Source organism: Mustela lutreola, chromosome 12, assembly GCF_030435805.1.
Source record: "Mustela lutreola isolate mMusLut2 chromosome 12, mMusLut2.pri, whole genome shotgun sequence".
Taxonomy (NCBI): domain Eukaryota; kingdom Metazoa; phylum Chordata; class Mammalia; order Carnivora; family Mustelidae; genus Mustela; species Mustela lutreola.
This window is the reverse complement of record NC_081301.1, coordinates 82,444,873-82,470,981: the sequence shown is the minus strand read 5'-3', so window position 1 is coordinate 82,470,981 and position 26,109 is coordinate 82,444,873. Positions and strand designations below refer to the sequence as shown.

The 26,109-nt window shown below is 43.9% G+C and overlaps 1 long non-coding RNA gene across 5 annotated transcripts; it reads left to right on the top strand.

Annotated features, from left to right (window-relative positions):
* Positions 1 to 113: 113 nt before the first annotated feature.
* On the top strand, positions 114 to 25,918 carry LOC131812473 (uncharacterized). 5 transcript variants are annotated; one of them, XR_009346370.1, is made up of 5 exons: positions 115 to 253; positions 2,809 to 2,868; positions 2,960 to 3,090; positions 10,612 to 10,727; positions 25,831 to 25,918. It is a non-coding gene; the product is annotated as an uncharacterized LOC131812473 (long non-coding RNA). The 5 variants fall into 5 exon arrangements; XR_009346368.1 differs by lacking the exon at positions 25,831 to 25,918 and adding an exon at positions 17,991 to 19,387; XR_009346369.1 differs by lacking the exon at positions 25,831 to 25,918 and adding an exon at positions 14,176 to 15,338.
* The last annotated feature ends 191 nt before the right edge of the window (positions 25,919 to 26,109 follow it).

The window sequence follows — 26,109 nt, the reverse complement described above, 5'->3', positions numbered from 1 at the left end:
GCAGAAGGAGGCGGAGCGTCTCAGACCTGCAGCCCTGGCGTCTGCCCGGGTTGGCCTTCGGGGCGCGGCAGCCTGAGGGTGCCTGGGTGCCAAAGGGACCAGCCAGGAGCTGGGGCGCGGAGACCCTGGGGGCAGCCCCCCCCCCACACGTGCCACCCTGGCAGCGCAGTCCTTGCAGCCCGAGGGCTGAGTGCCGAGGTGGCGCGCTCTGGCCCGGGGGCCCCGCTTCCTGCCCAGATACGGATTCTGACAGGTGAGCGAGATTTGCCAACTTCAGCCTCAACTCCTCCCAGCTGCGAGGAGAGTGGGACAGAGCCCCGCGTCGCACCAGGGGCGAGGTGGACCTCTCCACCCCCGCCGAAGTGGAGGCTTGCACACCGGCGACACGACCACACACCCCTGGTTTCCTAGACGGGCTCCTTCCGCTTCCCGGCCGCTGCGGCCCAGCCCAGCCCCGGTTCGGCCTGAGCCCTTGGGCCGCTGGGCAGCCTGCCTGTAAGGTGCGCCTGAACTTGACCTTGCAGGCAGCTGCCACGGGGTTCAATTAAATAGGAGAACGCCAGAGCGGAGAGTAAATACCCTCCCGGCCCCTTCCCCGGGCACCTGGTGAGGAGGGCTGGGCTTGGGGAAAATGGAAAATGGCTGGCTACTTTGCATTTTATGAGGGGAAAGACTCCAGCTCCGTAGAGAGGGCTGACACGCTGTGGCCCAGCCCTGACCGTCGCCGCCCTAGCAAAGGTGCGCCCGCACCTCCACGTTGACCCCCGCCCCCCCGCCTCCTGGAACGTCGGGAGCCTGTTCGAGCCTCGACCTAAAAACTTAAAACTTGGGGCACCTGGGTGGCTCAATGGTTTAAAGCCTCTGCCTTCGGCTCAGATCATGATCCCAGAGTCATGGGATCGAGCCCCGCGTCCTGCTCTCTGCTCGGCGGGGAGCCTGCTTCCTCCTCTCTCTCTCTCTCTCTCTCTCTCTCTCTCTCTCTGCCTGCCTCTCTGCATACTTGTAATCTGTCTCTCTGTCAAATAAATAAATAAAATCTTTTTTAAAAAAGACCTTAAAACTTAAGCAACTCTTCGTATTCAAATGCTACAATAGAAGGCATATGACAACTTGTGACTTTTGTCTCTCGTGGAAGTAGGTTTTGAATCAGAGCACGAACAGGTCGACGGGAAACGCAGAACGAGGAAAGTGGAGGGAGGGATCTCGTCGTCCACAGCAATGAATGTTTTTTCCTTCTCCGTCTAGAGTTACTGAATGCCAGTAAACACTTGATGGCGTTAGGCAATTAGCTAATGCCTCCTCTGTTAAGAGAAGGCGTTAAGTGCCTTTCATAGGAGTGACCTATCCTCCATCCGTTCAAACTGAGGAGCGTATTGAGTGGAAAGGGTGGTATTTGTCATTATATAAGAAACTTGGCATTGTGATGCTATCTAGCTTCAAGCTTTTATGATTTATTTTATGGTTTCAAGAATGGGAATGAATCGGGCATTGAAAATGAATGTGCTCCCATTCTTCAGCGGCTCTTCTCCCCTGCAGGCATAAACTGACACTAACCGTGACCCCTGCAGGAAACCTGGACATGTCTCATCGGATCCTTGCCCAATTAATCACACTCGTCTCCCTTAGCTCTTATAGATAAATTTACAACTTAAGACCTCTTAAGCCAAGAGCATCACCATTATTGTTACTTTTTTTAAAATATTTTATTTATTCATTGGACAGACAGAGATCACAAGTAGGCAGAGAAGCAGGCAGAAAGAGGAGGAAGCAGGCTCCCCGCTGAGCAGAGAGCCCGATGTGGGGCTCCATCCTAGGACCCTGGGATCATGACCTGAGCTGAAAGCAGAGGCTTTAACCCACTGAGCCACCCAGGTGCCGCACCATTATTGTTACTTTTAAATGATTACAATCATATGTGTTTTAAATGATTAAAATGATGACGTGATTTAAGTGATATAAAAGGGCTAATTTGAAGTCCAGGTTAGCTGGAACGACTGACCTGTTGGGCCCAATGTTGCTAAATTCCAAAAAGATACGAGACCTGTTGCTTCTAGCAAATCTGAAAAACGTCCCTGAGCTGGTCAGCTTGGCAGTATGCGTCAGAAGTCTTAAATGTGTCCACCTGCTTTGACCAGTTAGTAATTCTTTCCTTGAGAAATAATCAGAGGGAAGTCATAATTTACATACAAAAGTGTGCTTCCAATAACAATAACCCAAAACAACCTGAATGCCCAACAACAGGGCATGAGATATACATACATAAGAGATGGTACATACATACAATGAGATATTATTTGAAAATGTAACATATGAATACCAAGTAAAGATTTGGAGGGAAACCTCATAATATATTGAGTGACAAAGTCGAGATACAAAAATATAAACAGTATGATACAAATTTGATTATGTAACAAATTTGTTATGGAAATAGGCATACACACTTTTAAGAGACCAAAGCAGCATCTACAAGCAAGGTAAGTCACTCCAAGTCATGGCTTTTTGGTTGATTAATGATTCTCTGGTGTAAAATTGTTAGGGGGTAGCTCATATAAAGTTATCAAGCCCCCTCTTTCTTCAACTGCAAAATGAGAGGGATGTACCAGAATAAGCTCAAAGGGATCTCCCAACTCTGACATTCAATTATTTCTTTGGTGATTTTCACACTTAGAAGATAGTATGAAAAATAATAATAAACTGAAATTTGTTATTGAGCAATAGTAACTAGCAAGAACTACAAAATGAGAATATCACAAGACAGTTGTTTTTAATGTCTATTTTTATTAATGTCTCTATTTTCTTGATCTTTAGGATCTGGGAGCCGGATGAGAATAAGTTACTGAATCATTCATGACATCTTTCCAGGAAGAGGTGATTTGGGAAAGAGGCCTTAGTAAAAGAGGATATTTGTTTGCCTGCTTTATTCCCAAGGTACTACAATTCCATTCCATCCCCGTTGCAGATGAGAGCACAGCGTGGACATGAGTTTCAGCTATCTGGCAAGTGCTGGGTACACATAGATGAACTATGTGTCTGGGAGTCCTCTGAATGTCCGCTGATTCCACGCCAGACCCCGGACCTGGGCCATTTCAGGTACAATTCCAGACTTCAGTTAGGCTCTAAGTCTAGTAGAAGGGAGTTAAGACCGAGCCCCTGAAATCTGAACCCATGCCTCCTTGCTCCCTCCCAGAGAGTGGACAGTGAAAGCATGGGGTCACTGGGGTGCCTGTCTGCGGCCCTCAGATGTGCAGAGTGGGCTCCTCAGCTAATCTCCTACTTCAGCTAAGCCTCATTCACCTCCTGTCACTCTCCTGGAACTCCAGACAAATGTAACTATGCGTTCTTCCACCTCCATGCCCTGACGTCTGCAGTTTCCTCTTCCGGGAAGGCCAGCTCTCTTTCCAGGAAAAGTTTGGGACTTTCTCTCCTAAACACATCGCCTTGGAGAACCCATCTCTGCCCCTTGTCAGGTGGACCCTTCTTTCTCTCCTGCTGGAGAAACCTTCTATGTCCTTCTCTCCCAACTTCTCCCTCTATTACACTTGTTCGATTTTTCTCCCAATGAGTTACTCTGTAGGTAGAGAGGTTTTCTTGTTCATCCTCTTATTTCTAAATGAATAAGATGAGTCAATTGAATAAAGTTGAAATCAAAAAGAACTTGCCTGATATAAGAAAAAGAAACTAGAAGAGAGAAAAGGAGGCTCTTGTAGTTAAAGAGAGTGAAAAACCAATCAGTAAGTCCATAAGAATCCATGTAACATTTAGGAAACACTTGTGTATTAGTAAAGTGACACCAGCTTGCGTGCTTAGAGGAAATGACTGCCTGGTATCTAATTCAGAACTTCAAGGAACTGTGCTAATAGAAGGCTGGAAAGGTGCCGTTCTCTTTGACAAATGTAGCAGCTTAGAATTTTAACAAGTAATCTAGAGTAAAAATATGACCTTGAAGTTCACAAAGCTAAAATAGCACTAATTCTAATGGACGTATGCTGCTTACTACTCTTTGGCAGTGTTTTTCAAACTTCAGTTGTGACTCATCCCTGGTTTATGACCCACCTTTTTTTTTTAAAAAGAAAATACAATAGAAATAGAATATATCAAAATATGTTGCTGTGTGTTATTGCATGAAATTTTTGTTTCAGTTGTATACGTGAGTATTAACTTTTTAAAAAGATTTTTTTAATTAATTTATTTATTTATTTATTTATGAGAGAGAGGAGGGACAAAAGGAGAGAGAGAGGGACAGAATCTTGAGAAGATTCCACACTGAGTGCAGAGCCCAACGTGGGGCTCAGTCTCAAGACCCTGAGATCATGACCTGAGCCAGATGGCTTAACCAACTGTGTTACCCAGGTGCCCCTACATGAGTATTAACTCTTAAGCAGACCAGTTATCAGTGGGGTTTGTCTATAACCAAGAAGGGTGGTCTAAATGATTCTCAATTTTCTGACTCATTTTTTCAAAGTTTCTAATTTTTCATTCAATTTTCTGAGCCCATTGTGTTCTCTGTAATGTTTTAAGTCTTTCTCTCCACCCTATACTTTTCCCCTACCCCCGACCAAACCACCTCTTCTTTCAGATGGGTGTGATAGGTAAGAGTCAATGGAGTCATGATGATTTTTTGGATGAATGGGTGATAATTAGAGTGGGTGGATGGGTGTATTCAATATCTATGTTTCTAAGGCAGCCAACGTGTTCACGCGTTACTCCAAAATATTCCCTGCCTGAGAACCAGAGACTGTTTATTATATGACTTCTTTTTTTTAAGATTTTAATTTATTCATTAGACAAAGTGAGCATGAGCTGGGGGAGGGGCAGAGAGAGAAGCAGACTCCCCACTAAGCAGGGAGCCCAACATGGGGCTAGAGCTCAGGACCCTGGGATCATGACCTGAGCCAAAGGCAGATGCTTAAATATCTGAGTCACTCAAGTGCCCTGTTTATTATATAACTTCTATGGAAAGGCTAGAATCAGTAACAAGGAAACCTGCCTTCAAACACAGAGAGTAGGCAGCAATCGCTCCTGTTTGCTTTTGAACATGACTTTTGGCATGGCAGTAAGGTATCTCAAAAATTTAAGGAGTAAAAAAAATCCTTTAAAATGAGAAGTTCAGAGATTTATATTTTGCTTGTTTTCCTCTTTGCATAAATGTCTCTCTCCCCTTATATCACTCTCCTCCTGCATGAACCCATGTTAACAACCTAGTAGGCTTTCTTCTCCATTTTTTTATACTCTTGTACTCTTAGATAAGGATAAACACACTCATAAACATATATAAACTTTCACAGGAATTTGGCATCATTAGTTTACATATGAGGCTATGGACTCTATATTTTGCTTTTCTCATCCATCAGTACCTTGTTGGGAATCTGAGTAAACTGCTTCCCCCTGACTCTGTCATTCATACCTTCATATATTGTATTCCATTGTGTGAAAGGACTGTATTTTATTCAGCTTTTCCCCTCTGAAGGGCACTGGTTTTTATGTCTGATCTTTGGCTACCAAGAAAGAATGCTGTCATAGCATCTTTGTATATAAATCCTCGTGCACCGGGACTTTTATTTCCCTGGGATAGATTCCCAAGGAAAAGACTGCCGAATTGAAGGGTACATGCATTTTTTATTTTTAATAGATGTAGCTAGATTCCTTTCCAGAAAGACTAAAACAATTCACATGTCCGCCAAAAATAAGAATATCCGTGTCTCTACCAGCAGTAAATATCATCACTCACTAATTTTTGGCAGCTTGAAGGGATTCAAATAATAATGAAGTGTTGCTCTCTTTGTGTTTCCCTGGCTACTCATAAATCTGTACATTTCTTCATAGTCTATTACCATTTGTATTTGGTACCCCGTGAGTTTTCTGTTTATGTCTTTTGCTCATTTTTTTAAATTGGGTCATTTGTCTTTTCCTTGACAATCTGGAAGATGATATATCTTCAATATTGCCTATCGACTTTTTGTCATCTGAATTACAAATTTTCAAATGTATTATTTGCCCTTTATCATTTTAAATGGAATCTTTTGCCATAGAAAAGATTTTATTTTTACATATCCAAATATTTCTTCTCTTGCATAGCTTCTGGAATTCCAGTCTTCGTAAAAAGTTCTCCTCATTTCTTTTAAAAAAAAATTTTAAAGATATTTAAAAATTTATTCGATTTTTAAAAATTTATGCAGGGAGGGGAGAGACATAGGGAGAAGCAGACTCCCTGCTGAGCAGGAAGCCTGACAGGGGGCTCGGTCTGGGGACCCCCAGATCATGACCTGAGTAGAAGGCAGTTGCTTAATAGACTGAGCCTTCCAGGTGCCCCTCCCTATTTCTAGAATGTACATGCACTATCTTAGAATTTTTTAAAAGTACTTTTCATTTTTTTTATTTTTAACACTTAAATATTTAATCCATCTGGTGTTAATTTTTATAAAATGTGTAAGATAGGAGACTAATTCTATTTTCTTTCAAATGGATAGCCAGTTGTACGAACGTCATTTACTGGACATTTCATCCTTTTCCCAATTAACTGAACTTCAGTCTTTGTATGACAGTCTCATAGTGACTGAAATTCATTTCTCTGAGTCTCTACTCCTCCAGTAAACTATTTATTCCTATACTGAGGCCATCTTGATATGATTATAGGTGCTCTGAGGAGTATCTTGGTATCTGATAGGACATAACACCCCAGCATTATCAAACTCCTCTGAGTTGTAGTCAAACATTTGTTTTTCTGTAAGAAGTTTAATATCAGGGGCGCCTGGGTGGCTCAGTGGGTTAAAGCCTCTGCCTTTGGCTCAAGTCATGATCCCAGAGTCCTGGGATCGAGCCCCGCGTCGGGCTCTCTGCTCCACAGGGAGCCTGCTTCCTCCTCTCTCTCTGCCTGCCTCTCTGCCTACTTGTGATCTCTGTCTGCAAATAAATAAATAAAATCTTTAAAAAAAAAAAAAAAAAAGAAGTTTAATATCATTTGCCACTGGCTTCTCCCCTGAACTTCCTAGCTTAACCTTAACCTTCCTCTGCCTTCCCGATGCATTGGCGTGGCTATCTAATAGACATCTCAAAATAATAAGTCCGAAACTAAATCCTGAATTTGTTTTCCAAAACTTACCTCCTTGCTATCTCAGCACTACCAAATATCCAGCTGACTGCCTCTTTGCCCCACCTCCCACACCTTCATCTTAGCCAGTATAGACTCCTCCTTTAAACCACATTCGAATTTATTTTGGAACTGTTGTATGCAACCACCAGCATTCACACTGAGCAGCTCCTGGGATGTCACACACTAAATCTTGGTGAATGAGGCTCCCTGTTATGTCACATGTGGCCCTCCGGGTATGTTCATTTCTTTTTTTTTTTTTTTTTTTAAAGATTTTTATTTATTTATTTGACAGACAGAGATCACAGGTAGGCAGAGAGGCAGTCAGAGAGAGAGGGGGAAGCAGGCTCCCCGCTGAGCAGAGAGCCCGATGCGGGGCTCGATCCCAGAACCCTGAGACCATTACCCGAGCCGAAGGCAGAGGCTTTAACCCACTGAGCCACCCAGGCGCCCCCGGGTATGTTCATTTCTATTTTTGCTGCTACCCCTTTTGTCCAAGCCAACAACAGGACCTCTCATGAGCTAAAACAAGAGCTCTGCCATTGGTCTTCTTACTTCCATTCTTGACTCTCTGAGATCCACTTACCAAAGGATAAGACAGCCAGGATGAGTTTTTAGAATCCCCGAACATATCCCTTTATTCCCTAGATTAAAATCCTCCAATAGATTCTCACCAGAGTTTAAACTAAAATCTTGTTCTAGACCATGAGGACCTACACAGTAGGGTCACTGCCGACCTCTCTAACTTTATATCCTAATATTCTCCCTCTTTTCAAATATACTCCAGTCATACCTGTACCTCAGGGCCTTTGCACTATCTGCTCTTTGCCGGATCATTCACTTGATATCGTCATACTCTTGTACTCTTCCATGGTAGTGGCATTTGTTACTACCTGATTTTTCCTGTTTCCTTCCTTCTTTGTTTATCATCTTCTCCCAGAAAAATGAAAGTAAGCTCCCCGAGAAGAGGGATAGTGATTGTGTTCTCCATCACTGCATCCCAGGGTCTAGATTAGGGGAAGATTTATAATCATAAAATTATACCCCCCAAAATTTGTACCGCTGAACTCCATTCAGATCCCATTCTGAAGGAGGAAGTCAGCAATATGGGACTTGAGATTTCTTTTGTTTTTTAATAGAGAGGGAGGTGGGGAGGGGCAGAGGGAGAGGAGAGAATCTTAAGCAGGCTCCATACCCAATGCAGAGCCTGACACAGGCTGGATCTCACAACCCTGCGATCATGACTTAAGCCAAAATCAAGAGTCAGATGTTTAACCAACTGAACCACCCAGGCACCCTGGGATTTGGGATTTTTGATTTACCTGTTTTATACCACATTACCTAATAGCAAGTCAAACAAAATACCCCCGAGGATGCTTGATTGGTGGATGTAGGATTCTGCTTGTGTTTTCAAGGTTAATTGCAAGTCACAGAGACCCAATGTAAGTGGATAAAACAGAATTTATTGGCTTTTGGGGTTGAGAAGTTCAGGGATGGTCTTGATTTTAAGCTCTGCGAAATCCCAGGGCTGAAGTGAAGTCCTATGGAAGCCATGTAGTGCTTCATAAGTATTTGTTGAATGAATGAATTAATGACACCTACCTCACTGGATTGTTGTGAAGATTAGAAGAGATAATACATACAAAGCCTTTGACTCCTTGCCTGAAACTAGTAAGAACTCATCAGGAGTATGTAGTAAATTTTTTTTTTTAAATATCATCATCATCAAAGACTTTGTTTTCAAGACAATAGATGCATTCATGATTACTTTTGTACTATGGGGAAAAGGAAGACTTTGCACTTTGCATAGTCATTGGGAATGACTCGGACTGTCTAGGAGTACCAGCAGACGGGAATCAGGTTACAAGGCTTCCCAGAAGAGGCAGAGAAGTAGATTAACCCTGCAGGGCTTCTCTGGTCCAGATGGGAATTCGGCGCTGAATGCTCTTGAAAATACGTGTTGATTTTATTTTTTATTTTTTTATTTTTTTAAATGTATTTGTTTGACAGGCAGATCACAAGTAGGCAGAGAGGTAGGCAGAGAGAGAGAGGAGGAAGCAGTCTCCCTGCTGAGCAGAGAGCCCAATATGGGGCTCGATCCCAGGACCATCGATCCCAGGATCATGACCTGAGCTGAAGGCAGAGGTTTTAACCCACCGAGCCACCCAGGCGTTGATTTTAAATATCTGAATCAAATATGCAGTTTTTTAAAGGCCATCATGTATGCAACAAACATCAGAAGGGGCTCCAAGTTCTTCTCTCCTAAATGTTGTATGCATGTAGTATTTTTCTTCTTGATTTTAAACTCTATAAACTTGGCCAAATTAGTTAGAAATATAGACTCGCAGAAAAGAAATATATAGTTGCTTTCTCTCTTCTTAGGTATCTGAGTCACTCCTTGATAAATGGAAAATAAATGAAAGTCCATCCACTCCCTTTTTAATGTCACTGTGGTGGGTTAAACATGGCCAGGAATTTGGGGAAGCACCTTCCTTCAAGAAGTGAGACATTAATTCCCTCCTCTTAAAGCCAGACAAGCTATGTATGTGGCTGTTTGGACTGGTGCATTGTTGTAGAAATGACACTGTATCATTTTGCAAGCCCCGGCCACTAAGAGACTAGCAAATTCCATTTCCTATCTTGAATCACATTCCCTAAGCTGCTTCATAAACATCTGGAGAGATCATCTGGAGAGACCCTGAGACTACTGAGTTCCTCCCTGAGGCTCTCCTGCCCAGCCCAGCTGGATACCCCTACTTGACCCCTGTCCGTACCACGTAGAGCAGAAGAGCCAATAGCCAAGCCCACCCTAACTGCTGGCCCACAGAGCCTGATAAAAAGTAAAAAGGTGGTTGTTTCAAGTGGTTAAGTTTTGAGGTAGTTTACTCAGCAGCATAGGTAACCTGAACCTTCTAGCAATATTTGTATAGAGAGCAACAGTTAGTAACCTGATAAATCCGAGCTGATACATGTCCAAGAGAGCTTCACCCAACTAGCCATAGGAAGCTCCTTGAAGCAGGTTGGACATCACAGAAAGAGTGGTTTGGTGGCCAGGAAAAGCTGAATGACAACAGTTTCCACTTTGGGGAGAGTTTGTCTCTTTCTTCTGAGTAGATAGCATATACAGGAGCTACTGTGTTAGCCAGGGTGTGGGGGACCCGGCACGCACAAGCAATCCAAAGACATTTGATGCTCAGACTCCTACACTGGCCTTCTGAGCCTCTGCTGTGTATGAAGCCCTGGGATAATGATAACTGGGAGAAGCAAGACTTACCCTCATGGAGCTCATCATCTACCGGGAAAATATTCAGAATTATTTGCTAATGATATAGGAGGGCAGAGCTGCAGTGGGAAGGAAAGCCTACCTCATCCTAAAATTGTGCTCCTGAACTCTGTCCAATCCCATTCCCATGATCAAGTGAAGTCTCCGAAAAATGAGCACATTGGAGTGCCTGGTATGTAAATATAGATAGAGATATATAAGGTTTGTGACTTGGTATTTGTTTGTCCATACTACATTATAGAATACCAAGGAAAACAACATGCCCCTGAGGACCTTTGATTTGTGGAGATCGGACCCGCCTGAGTCTGCCAGGACATGGTGATTGCAAGCAGCAGAGGGCTGGTATGAGCTGACAAGGTAAACACGGAACTGACCCGCACTAAAGACTCAGAAGTTCAGGGATCATCTTGATTTTAGCCTTTGCTCAATCCAGATGCTCAAGTGTGCCAAGAAAGCTGTCTCCTTCCATGTTTTTGGCTAGATTTTCTTCTACATTCTACTCCTAGCATGGTGGCTAGAAACTCCATGCTTACCCATATTTCCTGGCAACCCCAGTAGAAAGAAAACTCCCTCTTCCTGATATTCCAGCAAAAATTCCAAGGTTGAGTGTGAATAACTGAGCTTGAATCCATTACTCCTCCCTGAACTGATTCAGTATGTCTCCGGGAAAAAAACACTCTCTCTGACCAGTTCAAGATCGTGTATCCAACCTTTCAAGGGTAAAGTTAGTCACACATTTTATTTAGCCCAGTATATTAAAAAATATTATCATTTGTGCAATATTAAAATTACTAATGAATTTTCTATTCATATTAAACTGGAGTTTGCAGAATGTATCTCCATTGGAGATTGCAACTATCTCCATTTGGATCAGCCTCATTTCAAGGATTCCTCAAGTATTGGGCTGGGCAATACTAAAGACTTATTTTTTATTTTTTAAAAATTTTATTTATTTATTGTGAGAGAAATTGAGAGCAGGAGCAGGGGGGAGGGGCGAGGAGAGGGAGAAGCAGAGCGCCCCCCCCACCCCCACCCCCACCCCCTACCCCCCGAGCAGGGAACCCAACACAGGACCCTGGGATCATGACCTGAGCTGAAGGTGGATAGATGCTTAACCAATTGAGCTACCCAGGCGCCCCAGTTCTAAGGATTTATTGTAGTGTAAGAGGAATGGAATGGAATAGGATGGAAGGCAGTGGAACAGAAAAGAAGGGTAGGGGGAAAGGCAACTTGGAACAAGTAAGGGAAGAAAAATCTGTCTTCCTGTGGTTCTGGAGCCCAGTGGAAAAATATCTGGAAGTTGGTGTGTCTTCTTAGGAGAGGTACAGCATGAGCCAATGGAGCAGGAGTGGCCTTGAGGCAGGGCTGAGGGGACCTAGCAGGGGGACACCAGCATGAAACACAGGACTTCCAATCAGAGAAAGGAATCTGGGCATCTCAGTGAATGCTGAGGCGAGACACCTTGTCCCGGGACTGGTTGAGAGGAAGACACCAGGACAGAAGTGGACTTGGACAAATGACAAGCTCAGGCCAGACCACACTGTGACCACCACAGTTGGCAGTTAGGGGAAATGAAGGACAGCTGGTCAGGAATTGACGGAGAAAGATCTGATTTGATTGAGCTTCCTCTGTACTGACTGGTTTGTGGAGGGAGTTTCAAGAAAGAAATGAAGCTTAGATCTAAAATACAAAAGTTATATACCTTGCATATCTGAGAATATTGGCCTGGAAATATCATTCCTGAAGCAGTCTCCGAAACCCTGTGTGCCCGGCAGTAGAGCCACAGCCCTTTGTCCCTTCAAGCAGGGGACTTTGGTGACCATTCTTTACTCACCAGTGGATTTTACCTTCACACACCCCAAGGGGATATTTGGCCATATGGGAAGACAGTGTTGGGTGCCGCAACCAGGGAAGAGACAGCTATTGTGGGCGGAGGCGAGGAATGTCACTAAACGTCCTATAATGGCCAGGTCAGCCCCCACAACAAAGGTTCACCCAGTCCCGACTGCCAGTAGTGTTTACACCCATGGTGAGCGTTGAGTAACGTAATAAATTGTCAAATCGATATGTTGTACCCCTGAAACTAATACAATATTGTATGTCAACGATACCTCCATAATAATAGTTATATTAATAGTAACAAAATGCCAGTAGTGCCAAGGCTGAGGAGCCCTGGATTCAGCCAGTTTAAGATACTTAAGAAGCACAAAGAGAGAGGAAAAGGAAGTTCTTTTCTTCTGTGTTGGGGTGACCCCATCATAAAAGAGAAGGCAGTCCTGGGGCTGCGCATAATGTAGTTTCTGTAACACGGAGGAAACGGAATCTTCTGTCAGGGTAGCGAGTCTGAGGACGAGCCACAGGGTGAGTCAGGCCCAGAGGCTGAGGCCCCAAAATGTCTTCCATTTTTCTTCTCCCCTCCCCCTCCTCCCTCTTCTCTCCCTCAACAGACCCCTCAGAGGAAGGTTCCCCCTGACAGAGGTGCGGCTGAGGCAGGATGAAGTGAGGCAGCAGAACCCTGTCATCTGTGTGTCCTCCCGGCGCAGGCGGAGGCAGAGGCCTGCTCTCCCGGGCCCCAGCTGTCTGGTCTCATTTCCACGCAGCAGCGGGCGCCCCGGAGGTGGCTGTGGGGAATGAGCCAGGCGGGACAGTTTTCTCACGCTGCGCCTTTGCTCACACTTGACTCTCCTCTGGAATAGAGCCTCTCCAGGGTTGAAGAATCACCTGGAGAGCCGGTTCAAGCCCAGACTCCTGGGCTAGCTGCCAGGGTCGGAATCAGCAGGGCCGAGGTGTCCAACATGTCCCAGTGTGCCTGGGATTTTCCACGTTAGCACTGGAAGCCCTGCCTCCCTGGCAAACCCGGATGGCTGGCCACCCCTATAGGGATGGGCCCCAAGATTTTGCCTTTCTACCCGTCTCCCAAGGGATGCCAATGCCGCCCTCAGGGGACCCCACTCTGGGCTGCCATAGTGGGTCCAGTGCACCAGGCCCGTGACTCTTGTGTGTACTCCCAGGCCTAGAGCAAATGAAACCAGCTTCGGCAAGGGTTGGCTATAGTGCCTGCTCTCTCCCCATACCAGACCCCCCGACCCTGAGGCAATCATGGTCACACTTGCTGTTGTAAGGTGACAGGATGTACCTGGGGGATTTTTCCCTCTGACATACTTTGCATTTCCCACAGGGAAGGAATCATAGTGTTGCAGCCTCCCTTGGGAATAAATCCAGGGGGATAGCAAACATATGGAAGATAATAAATCAATTTGTTGAGCAGAAAAAGCTAAACATTTATTGAGTGTTTACCAGGCCTCAAGGACAGTGCTAACCATTTTATAGGGTTTAACCCATGTCATTCAGTGCACAGCTGCTACTTCCCCCATTTTACAGTTAAGGAAAGAAAGGCTCGGAAAATTGATAGGACATGTTCACAAAACCAGAAAGCCATAGAGCTGGGATTCTAACTCCACTGTGATATCAGAGCCCATCCTCTTTTCCATTATGCTCTGCTACCTACAGTGAACCAATAAATACATATGTCTTTGTATAATCAGGTGTAGCAATATTTAGTATTTATTTAGAATATTTTTCAGTTTTTCATGGGAGTCCACGTGCCTGAGCTGTTTGTGTGTTCGACATAGATTCACATCGTCTTTCTGGGTATAATGCAGGGCCGTTTAATTTTTAACTTTGAATCTGCACTGAACACAGATTCACCATTTGCGGTGATTTTTCAGTCCAAGAAAGAATGGGAGATATTCTGAGTGAAAGACATGTTTGCTCAGCACCCATCCACCATTCTGTGAAAATCCAGGGACATCCGTGTAGATTACGAGGGACTAATTCTGCTCTGGATCCATGGATGTGCACAGGACCCAGGACTGGTGCATCTGAATACTCCATCTCCTTACCCACGGGGACTAGGGGTGAGGTGGGCACAGGAGCCAAGCCTGGACACTGAGAACACTCCATCCTTTGACTATAGAGACTGGTTCCTGGGATGCTAAACCAAACCATTCCTGAAACTTCTCTAAGCCATCTGAAAGTCTGTGTTCCCCTTCCTCTGAGATAACAAGTTGGAAAATGTGAAATAACCTTGGGGCTTCTGGTAACCATCTTTGGAAAGACATGGAACCTCTTTATATGGGTATAGCACCACTATAGATAGAAAATGAGCCATGAGATGAAGAAAAAGAGAGTTCCCTCATGATTAGAACTCTCAATCCAGTTTCCCAGCTACTTGAGCCAGTAAATTTCCTTGTTTGTTTAAGGTAGTGTACATTGGGTTTCCATCACTTGCAACCAAAAGAATCATGGCTAATAAACCTGACCCGTGAGAAATGAACAGACAGGTCTTAGTGGGTGGGAAAAACCAAATACCTTGGTTTCCAATAATGATTATTTACAATGCCCTAATATTTTAATACCTACCTACCTTGTTACCTTCTGTAAAAAAGATTAATGATAAATGGCCATCAGACTTCCTACCTTATAAGAAGAAGCTGAACATAGACCAGAGAGTAATCGATATAAATGAGCAAATTGGTCTTTTTAGATTTGGCCTGGGGAGGTGATTTGGTTTGACTATTTGCCTAACTTTCTTTTCTGATTGTGTCTTTAGTTACTAATTAAGGATCTGTGGTCAGATAGGTTTTTAAAAAATGCATTCCTTAGTTAACTTTTTACAGGCTGTGAATTTATAAAATTTTCTGAATACGTAGAAGCATATTTATCTGTTAAACTTTCTCTGAATCAGTTCTTAGAACAAACTTTCTCTCATATGTTGTCAGTTGATTTTTAAAAGCCATCTTCTCAGCACAGTACATGTATCAGGACCACAGAGTTGAATCTGAAGAAATAAAAGAAATCAGGGTATTGCTCATAAGGCCGGTCATTCCAGCACTGGCACAGTCGAATTCAGAGAGTAAAAGAATCTGGTAAATGATTATATAATCAAACTAAAAGACTTCTCTTCAATCTGAGTGTGTTTATTTCTGTTTGGATGATTATTTAAGAGTGACATGGTTTCCCTCTGGCCACTGTCTTTATTTTCTTTGGATCTTTATTCATTGTGTATGCCATGTACTGCCTAGGACCCTGAAGTTGCTGAATGTCTTACAAGGAACCAGCTCCAAAGGACCCACTTGCCAGTGCAAACGCGTCCGACAGGTTTAGTGACCCTGCTGTGCATATCAGTAGCTGAACCGGCCAAGCCCGGGCTCTTCCTTGGTATACAACCAAGCCCAGGGTTATTTCTGGTTATTTCGTCCTGAATTTTGCTTCCAGGCTCTTTTCCAAACTCCCCTAGCCAAGACTATCAGTCAATTTATGTTCTCTTTCCTTCTTTCACAAATGTTTATTGGGGTCTATGCCTGGGGTTCTAGAAATGAGTAAGTCTCTGTTTCTTTCTTGATGGAGTTTCTGGTCCTTTCAGGAAGACAGGGGTATCAGTGCATTTATAACGTCCCCTGAAAGTGTACTGTGGGCTCTGAGATCATGGAGGAAGGGAGTTCTTTGAGATAGATATTTTCTCTCTTACGTATATTTTCTTGATGAGTATGCTAGTGTGCAATTCCCTCCCTTGGAAATGGTCCTTTCTCAAAATGCTTCTAAATAAAAGAAAATATCAGTTCCTAGCTCTATGTGCTGAATAACTATAGTGCAACTACCAGTTTCCTTACTTTTAATTTGGAAATTTTTCAAATGTCCAGAAAATTCAGAAGAACAATATAATGAAAGTCTAGTAACTCTTTATCTGGATTCTCTGTTACCATTTCCCCCATATTTGTTTTACCTTCTCTCTTAGTCTGTCCGTAGTTTGCTGAACTATTTGAAAGCTGCAGATATCAGAGTACTTCTGTCATAAAAAAATTCAAAAATATTTGCCTAAGAATAAGGACATCCTCTTATAACAACCCAATATGATAATCACATCTAAGAAATTTAACAATTCCGTAACATAATGTACAATCCACATTCAGATCTACCCAGTTGTCTCAAAAATATCTTTTATAGCTGTTCATTTTTTAAAAATCCAGTATATAATTGAGGTTTTTATCTTCTTAGTCTCTAATCTGGAATAGTCCTCACCTTTTGCTGTTTTTCATGTTATTGTGTGTTGGACAGGTGCAGTCCACTTGTAGAATATCCCAAAGATTCAGTTTATTTGATGGGTTCTTCATTATTCATTTCCAGTTTAAAAATATTGGCAAGAGGGGGCCCCTGACTGACTTAATTGGTAGACCATGTGGCTCTTGATCTTGAGGTCATGAGTTCAAGCCCCACGTTGGGTGTAAAGATTAAATAAAAATATTGGCAAAAGAACTTGGGTCATTTGAAAAAAATTTTTTTTAAAGATTTATTTATTTGAGAGAGAGAGAGAGAGAGAGAGAGAGAGAGACAAAGAGCAGGTGAGGGGGCAGAGGGAGAGAGAGAGAGTGTCTCAAGCAGACACTCTCTCTGCACTGAGTGCAGAACCTCACAGAGCCCATCGCAGGGAATGATCTCAGGATCCTGAGATGGCAACCTGAGCTAAAACCAAGAGTTGCTCACCCAACCAACTTGTGCCACCCTGGCGCCACTCATTTGTGTAGTTCTTACTTCATCATCTTAGTAGGCATGTAGTGAAAATATGATTAAAATTTTAAACTCATACATTAAAACAAATCCAAAACCAGAAAATAGTTGATTTTTTTTCAAGATTTTATTTATAAGTAATCTCTACACTCAACGTGGGGCTCAAACTCACAGCCCAGAGATCAAGGGTCACACGTTCTACCCCCTGAACCAGTGAAATGAGTTGATTTCTAAATCGACGGGAAGATCTGCAGATCGGAGACCTTACTATTCAAAGTATGCTCAGCAGACCTTCTAAAAAATTCAGAATCCCAGACCCCTCTGCAGATTTGTTGAATTACAATCTGTAGTTTAACAATACCCCAAGGTGATTCATATGCACCTTAAGTTTTGGGAAGTACAAATTAGAGACACTGACTAGAGGACAGGCTTCTGTCACACTGGTCTTTCCAAATCAAAGAGCTATTTGTGGATGATGCCCTTAGGACAGAGTATCGATGTCCTCTTTTTTGTGACCAGCAGAACATTTTTTTTACCTGGCTAAGAACTGCATTGTCTATCTCTCTTGAAGTTAGGAGCTGCTATATGACACAGCTCTGGCCAAGGTGGGGTGGGCAGAGATTTCAGAAAAGGGCACGGGTTCACCCAGCACACACATTTTCCCTTTTCCCTTTTCCTTCCCGATATGTGAACATGAAGGTGGTGGTGGAGATGCTGTTTGTGACAGCGAGGGGTCAAACCACATGCGGAGGGCAGCTGCCTGGGAAGAGCTCACAGAGCTCGCTCTGAACTGCTGCCTCCACACCTCTTTGATGCAGGTCAGACCAAGCCTCTGGTTTATATCGCGGTTTCGTTAGGTTTCCTGTGATCTGTTGTCAAACTTGCTCCCTGATACACACCATTCAAAGGACCTCATGACAGAGATTTGGGGGAACCGCTGGTATAGAGCCTTACACAGGGAGGGAGGCAGACGCTTTCTTGGTGTTTTGTATCATTTAGGATTTTGCCCATTAAGAGAGAGTGAAATGTGAAATGTATTCCTTTCCCACTTAGGAACGCGGGTGGCTGGACCTCCTCCAGAGGATTGTCATAAGGGAGACGGATTCCTGCTGTAAGAGCATTTTTCATTTAAATTCTCGGATCTGCAGAAGGCAGTAATGCACACATTACGCCTGAAGCAAAGACTAGCGCCTATTAATGAAAAAGGGTGAACAAAGACTCGCCCTATGTTGCAAATGTTTTTTTCTTCTCACATGACAGCAATTCTAGTCTCCTTTGGTAGCTCGCTATCTCTGTTCATTTCTTTACACTTCACCAACAAGAGGAAGTGTGTGTGTGTGTGTGTGTGTGTGTGTGTGCGCGCGCGCGCGCGCGCACGCATTAGGGCTTATAGGTTTCCAAATTATTATGCATCTGGTTCTTAAAACAATTTGAGATACTTCTTATATCTCAGATTTCATCACATTCAGGACTTACCTTTGCACAGAAGAATTTTGGATCTCCAGTACTTGGCTTTTTCTTAGCTGGGCGTAATTTATTCTTGCTCTGATGTAATGAGTTCTCACTCATCTTTGAAACCCCTTGCTTACCCCATTATATATTGGTAAGTGCTTCATACTCACTAGAAGACATAAATATTCATTGAATAAATCCTAAACTTCTATTAAGCACTCTTTTTACATAATGTACCTGGCCACAGGGGTTGGCAAACTTTTCTGGAAAGGGCCAAATAGTAATTATTCTGGGAGTTATGAGCCAAGAGGCAAAAATGGGTGTATTATGTGGACCCTTACTTAGCCATTAAAAATGCAACCGTTTAAAAAAATGTAGCAACTACCCTTATCTCACACCATATGCAAAAGTGAAGCCAAAATGAACCAAAGACTTAAATATAAGAGCTAAAACCATGAAACTTTTAGAAGAAAACCTGGAAGTACCACTTCATGACCTTGGATTAGGTGATGGCCTCTTACATAACACCAAAAGCAAGTGCAACAAAAGAAAAAATAAGTGAGGGGTGCCTGGGTGGCTCAGTGGGTTAAAGCCTCTGCCTTCGGCTCAGGTCATGATCGCAGGGTGTTGGGATTGAGCCCCACATCGGGCTTTCTGCTTAGCAGGGAGCCTGCTTCCTCCTCTCTCTCTCTGCCTGCCTCTCTGCCTACTTGTAATCTCTGTCTGTCATATAAAATAAATAAAATCTTAAAAAAAAAAAGAAAAGAAAAGAAAAAATAAGTGAATTGGGGGGGGAGAAAAGGAAAGAAAAAAAAATAGATAAATTAGGTTTCACCAAACTGAAAACTTTAATGCATCAAAGGAAACTGTTACGAATGTAAAATGGTGACCTACAGAATGGAAGAAAATATTTGCGCATCCTGTGTCTGATAAGGGTTTAATAGCTAGAATAAAGACCTCCTGCGAGTCAACAACCAAAAGACAAATCATCGAAGTAGAATTTTTTTTTTTTTTTTTTAAAGATTTTATTTATTTATTTGACAGAGAGAAATCACAAGTAGATGGAGAGGCAGGTAGAGAGAGAGAGAGGGAAGCAGGCTCCCTGCTGAGCAGAGAGCCCGATGCGGGCCTTGATCCCAGGACCCTGAGATCATGACCTGAGCCGAAGGCAGCAGCTTAACCCACTGAGCCACCCAGGCGCCCAATCGAAGTAGAATTTTGAAATGGGTAAGGACTTGATTAAACTTTCTCTAAAGATACACACGTGACCAATAAGTACGTGGAAAGATGTCATCAGGGAACTGGAAATTAAAACCGCCCTATCACTTCACATGTACAAAGACAGGTGTAATTTAAAAAAAAAAAAAAGGAAAATGGGTTTTGGCGAGGCTATGGAGAAAATAGAACCCTCGTGCATTGCTGGTGGGAATGTACAATGGTGCAGCTGGCATGGAACACAGGCTGCCAGTTCCTCCAAAAGTTAAACATGGAATTACTGTAAGACACAGTGGTTCGACCCCTGCAGCCCAGGAGGTATGACTGGCAGTGAATACTTGCAGTACTTTCAAAGTACTTGCAGTTTCAAATCTCCTTTGATTTTTACCGTACGTGAGGTTGGTGGCAGAGTGAGGACTGGAACCAGATCTCCTGCAGCTCTCCTGGGCACCCTCTGGTCGTGGTGCCTAGCCTCATGGAGATAGCTGCTTCTCACGGCCCCTGGCTCTGCTGTAGGAACACACATGTCAGCCCTTGGCCAAAGTCAAGGACATTCTCAATGCTGGAAGGAGTTTCTTCATGATGCAGCCAAATGCTGAGGCCTGAATCCAGAGAACATAAATGAACAAGGAAGACTGTTACGCATTAATGTGATCAAACTGCGTGATTTATTTGCTTAATGGTTGCAGCAAAAGAATGTGGCATTTAACCATTCCATTCTTCTCAAATCTTGTGTCGATTCTTTTAAAGTCAAACAGTGAGATACTCTAACAGAGAATCTTTTTGATTTCCATTTGTTGCAATTCATGTAAAATAAATCGGGAACAAGCCATGACACCAGTCACCAAAGACCGCATACTGTGTGATTCCATTTGTATGAAAGGCCCAGAATAGGCAAATCCAGAAAGACAGAGTAGCTTAGTACTTGCCAGGGACTGGCGAGAGGGAGAATGGGGAGGGAAAGCTAACAGGGACAAGTCTCTTTTGGAGATTATAGAATGTTCTAAAATGAGATTATGGTAATGATTGCACAACTATGGAAGTATACTAAAACCCAGTGAATTGTGTATTTAAAACAATGGATTTTGTGCCTTATAAATTATATCTCAATAAAGCCGTTAAAAAATCTCACAAGTACCATTACTGTTCTGTCTCATAACTTCTGTACAGTTAATGGAAAACACAAATAATTTTTATTTACTATCGACAATGTGTCAGTCACTGTGTATTTTAATGATCTCAACAACTCTATTAGCTAAGCATTATTAGTATCCTACAGTAGAGAGAAAGAACCCAAGGCTTCAAGAAACAGTGTCTTGGGGCGCCTGGGTGACTCAGTCGGCTAAGCACCCAACTCTTGGTTTCAACTCAGGTCATGATCTCCGGGTCGTAAGATCGAGCCCCCCATTGGGCTCCACACTTGGGGCGGAGTCTGTTTGAGATTCTCACTTCCTCTGCCCTTCCCTACCCTGGTCTCTCTCTCTCTCAAATAAATAAATAAATAAATAAATAAATCTTTAAAAAATAAGACGGTGTCCTTTGCTCCGTGTTGCCTAGCTACCTGGGAGGCTCCCCAGCTGGGAATCCAACCCATAACTAGGTGATTGCAAAGCTCTGGGCTTAAGGCTTTGGTTTATTCTTTGATTATGTGTTTTGTTGGTGGTGTTGTGGTACATAGGGTACAAATTGTCTACTGACAACAGACAGAGGCTTCCTGATTTCTGAAATATCCTGCAACACATCTTGATGAAGTAGTTATCCACCACATCTCCTTTATCAAAGGCTCTCTTTGCGGTGGTAAGATAGCTGATCACTTCATTAGAGACTAAGAGGGATGAAATGACCCAACCTTCCCTGCGTCCACCAGTTTTTTTAAACAGTGAGTTCGGATGTCATGGGTTATTACCAGAAAGCCCGCCTGTGGCCTTGAGGGTCTGTCTGCACGCAGCTCTGGGCACCGGGTTTGGATAACATCATGTTCTCAAGGTCTTTTTGACCCGAACGCTTTGTCCGGCCTCTGTTCAGATTGAAAACCCGCAAGATCTTCCTGTGTTTCCAAAGATTGGCTGCTGTGGAAATCACCAGAGAGTTTCTCCTACGGTGTACATTTAAATGTACTCGTTCTCTTTTTCTCTCCGCAAAATACAACTTGGATTGATAGGATGTAAGAGGTTCTACTTGGTGGAATGTAAAAATCTGTCTTAAATCTCCCATACTTGGCAAAGCGTGTTCTCTCTCTCTCTTTCTGCTTCAGCACGTTTCCAATTGTACTTCAGAGACGGATTTCAGCTGGTCCTTTCCCCCTGTTTTATAGACTTGAGAATGGTTATTTGGACTATATTTCTTTTTTTATTTTAATTTTTAAAGGATTTTTTATTTATTTGACAGAGATCACAAATAGGCAGAGAGGCAGGCAGAGAGAGTAGGGGAAGCAGGGTCCCTGAGCAGAGAGCCCAATGCAGGGCTCGATCCCAGGACCCTGAGATCATGACCTGAGCCGAAGGCAGAGGCTTTAACCCACTGAACCACCCAGGTGCCCTCTGGACTATATTTCAAACCATTCTTCCTTGAACTTCAACCACCAAACACCGCTAAATGCACCGGAAACCCTACCTACCCGTAATTCTTTGCCAGAGTTTAGAAATACCCCTTGACACTTTCCAGCACCAGCGGTTCCATGCCCCCGTCTACAGATTTCTCAGACATTGAGAAGGTTCTTTCTTCCTGTGTATGCCTTGCATCTCTTTCACTGCCCCACTGCGGGCCAGTGATCTAGCTTGTCCTCTCACTGAGAGGGGGAGGAGAGAGCAGGGGAGCAGGGGGGAAATGGCTTTGAACCTGGAAACTCAGGAGTTTGTTCAATTTTTTAAAAAAGATTTATTTAGTTATTTAGTTATTTGAGAGAAAGAGAGAGACCGCGCACATGAGCAGGGGGAGGGGCAGCGGGAGAGAGAAAATCTACAGCAGACTCCCTGCCGAGCGTGGAGCCCTATGTGGGGTTCCATCTCAGGACTCTGAGATCATGATCTGAGCAGAAATCAAGAGTTGGAGTTACCCAGGCACCCCTCAGGAGCTTGGTTAAAAAAGAAATTTCACCCTAGTGACTGGGTCTCAGCTGGAGACAGCTGGTGTCCACCAAGAGAGAAGCTTTTTTATTTCGCTCTCTTTTTTTTGTATTTGAGAGAGAGAGAGCACAAAGAAAGAGGGACAGGGAGAATCAGGCTCCGCCCTGAGTGGAGAGCCAGATGTGGGACTCGATCTCAAGCCCCTGGAATTACTACCTAAGTCTAAGGCAGACGCTTAACCAACTGAGCCACCCAGGCGCCCAAGGGAGAAGCTTTTTAAGTGGACGCCATCCGGTAGCTTCTGAATGAAGAATGCGCATTCCAGCACAAGCTGCCTAAGCCACAGATGTGAGGGGCGGGGTGTGGCTGGGGGCTAAGACTGGTTTGATATATTGGTCACTGATGAGTAGGAGTGCCTCCCTCCACTACTGACAATCACCATCTATTATACCAAATGAATTTTCCAGAGAGACCATTCATGCTTCTACTTGCTGTCCCCTATTCCCTTGCATGTTTCCGTGTGAGCATGAATTCTTAAAAACAGGGCAAGAGTGGGGTGCCTGGGGGGTTTAACGGGTTAAGCCTCTGCCTTCGGCTCAGGTTGTGATCTCAGGGTCCTGGGATGGAGCCCTACATCGGGCTCTCTGCTCAGCAGGGAGCCTGCTTCCTCCTCTCTCTCTGCCTGCTCCTCTGCCTACTTGTAATCTCTCTTAAAAAAAAAAAAACAAAACAAAACAAAAAAAACCAGGGCGAGAGGTTTAACAGGCATTATGCTATTTAACCCCCCAGGATTACATTTTGCTGCCTTAAATGCAGGCTGTTTTTGATGTATATAAACAGGTAGAAGAGCACAGACCCCTTTTACTTCAGGGAGCGAAAGTCATTTGCGAGCTGACAGTGGAGAGATTCTGAGAACAGAGTGTTTCAAACAGACTTCCCACACAGTTGCTATGCCATATATCTTCTCCTGGCACCGAGTAAACATTTTAAATTGCCGGTTATTCGCTGAGGTTGGCAAGAAATTCGAGCAGGAATATATTTAATATCCCTATAGAATTTTGGTGAAAGTGACTTTTGCTTCTCTGCTCTTCCTACAAAGCCAAGCAGAGTCGGTATTTTAATGTTACTTCCTTTCCTATCATAGAAACCAAAGTAATTGCCAAGTGAAAGAGCCCCGGGGGAGAAATACAGGAAAGGAATGGAATAGTACACAAAAAGGCAGAGCATTTTTATTTTAGAGATGAGGAAACAGAAGCCAAGAGAGGTAAAGTGACTTGACCAAGATCACACAGATCAAGCCTGTCCATGGAGGGGACATCAGAGTCATTGGACTGGGTAACTGATCACCGGATTCTTATATGGAAGTAACTTGTTCTTTCATGCCCTCTGAAGAAGGAGACTCAAACCAACAGATGCATGTGTCCATGCAGGCCTCAGCTAATGAGGAGAGGAAGATGTGTTAAATGCTCACAGGGAGGAGGGGGGAAGTGAGAAAGGAGGCCGGGCAGTCCCCCAGAGTGGCAGAGAAGGAATAGGGAGCAAGCCAGGTACACGGCAGCAAGGTCTCCTGGACCCCACGCCCCATATCAGCCATCACTCAAAAGATAGGATGAGAGAAAATGTCAAACAAAGAAGCCTTCATGTCAATGGCTTTCTACCCTGACTGCCCTTTAGAAAGCCCCGGGGAGCTGTTCAAAACCGGAGACCCAGGCTGCACCCGAAACCAACTTAATGAGTGTTTTCAAGGTGGTCCCAGTTACAGGCCAATGTGAGATCAGCTGCTCTAGAGAAATCTAGCTGAGGCCCTTTAAACAAATGACAGAACTCACTGAGCCCCAAAGCCTTGAGGCGGACACCCTGCTTTCCTTTCTCAGGTTCCTCGGTGCTGCTGACAAAAACATGTGTTATCCCCTTACACTGTTCTCGGAGTCTAGAGATCTGCGGGGCGTGTGCGGAGTTTGAGTTACCCAAGTTTTGACGACCTTTATTTGCTTTCCAATTACCTCCTGCTATCTAAGAAATCACCCCAAAGCTTAGTGGTTTAAAACAGCAATGCTTATGATTTCACAAAATTCTTTTGGGCTGTCAGGGTTCACTCGCACAATTCCATTCACCCCCAAGGATTGACTGGACTGACAAACATAAGACAGATAGCCTCGCGTCGACAGCTGGTGTTGGCTGGGGCACGTCAGCTCCTCACGTGGCTGTCCAGGTCAGCATTCTCAGAGAATGAAGGTGGAATGACAAGGTCTCTTCAGGACAAGCCTTGGAAATCCCTTCACTTTACTTGCATTTGATTATTATTTTTTTAAGATTTTGTTTCTTTATTTTTTTAACTAAACTCAACACCCAACATAGGACTCGAACTCACAATCCCAAGATCAAGAGTTGCCTCCTCTATCGACTAGCCAGCCAGGCGCCCCTTTTCTCCTGCATTTTATGGTGAGAGCAAGTATAGTGGCCGAGGGAATGTATCTCACAGACTTCCGATGACAGGCAATGGAACCTGTCATGTGCTTTGAAATCCATTGCTAAGGACGCCTAGAAGCCACAGACTGAATATTAAGTCAGGCCTGTTCCTGGGAGACAAGAGACTCTTTTTGGCCAACTTTGCCTCGAACATTCCCCAATCGCTTTGCAGAAACATCCTTAAACCCTTCTACCCAATCTTCTCTCCCCTTTCTTCTTCACTCAGGATCAGACTTGCATCAAGGTTATTCTCACCCTAAGAAGGTCAACTTTCTCTCCCTAATTTCTTTAACAAAGGGGCTTCGCTTCCCCTAATAAGGTCCTTGCGCATTAATTTTGCCATGTCTTCCTCTTCTCAGAGGACCTGGATTAACCCAGAAACTTCAATACCAGCCCAGACTCAAGGGGAGGGGGGAATAGCCTCCGCCCCTTGAAGATAGAAGCTGCAAAGTCACAAACAATCTATCATCATTTCCCCATGAGCACTGCCTGCTCCCTCTGTACAGGTGCTTGGGGAGGACTTGATTTTGCTCCCAGCTCCGATGTGGCCACATGGTACCAATGAGAGGGTATTAGCAGGTGAGGCCTTTAGGAGGTAATTAGGTTCAGGTAAGTCACGAGGGTGGCGCCCCCACTATAGGATTGGTGTCTTTATAAGGAAAGAAACTAGAGCTCCCTCTCCCCACCCCCAGGGTAAAAACAGTGAGACGCCAACTTTCACGGGACACCAGTCTGCAGATCTACCAGCACCTTGATTTTGGTCTTCCAAGCCTCCAGAACGGTGAGAAGTAAATTGATATTGTGTAAGCGCCACCACCCCCCCCCCCGCCCGGCCCCCGCACTTTCTCTGGTCCATGGCATTTTTGCTGTTTCGCCTGAGCTGCTGGAAACAGAAAGTAAAATCTAAGTATTTTCATTTTGATGACATGTTGAGATATTTTGGATATACTGGTTTAAGAAAAAAGCACCGT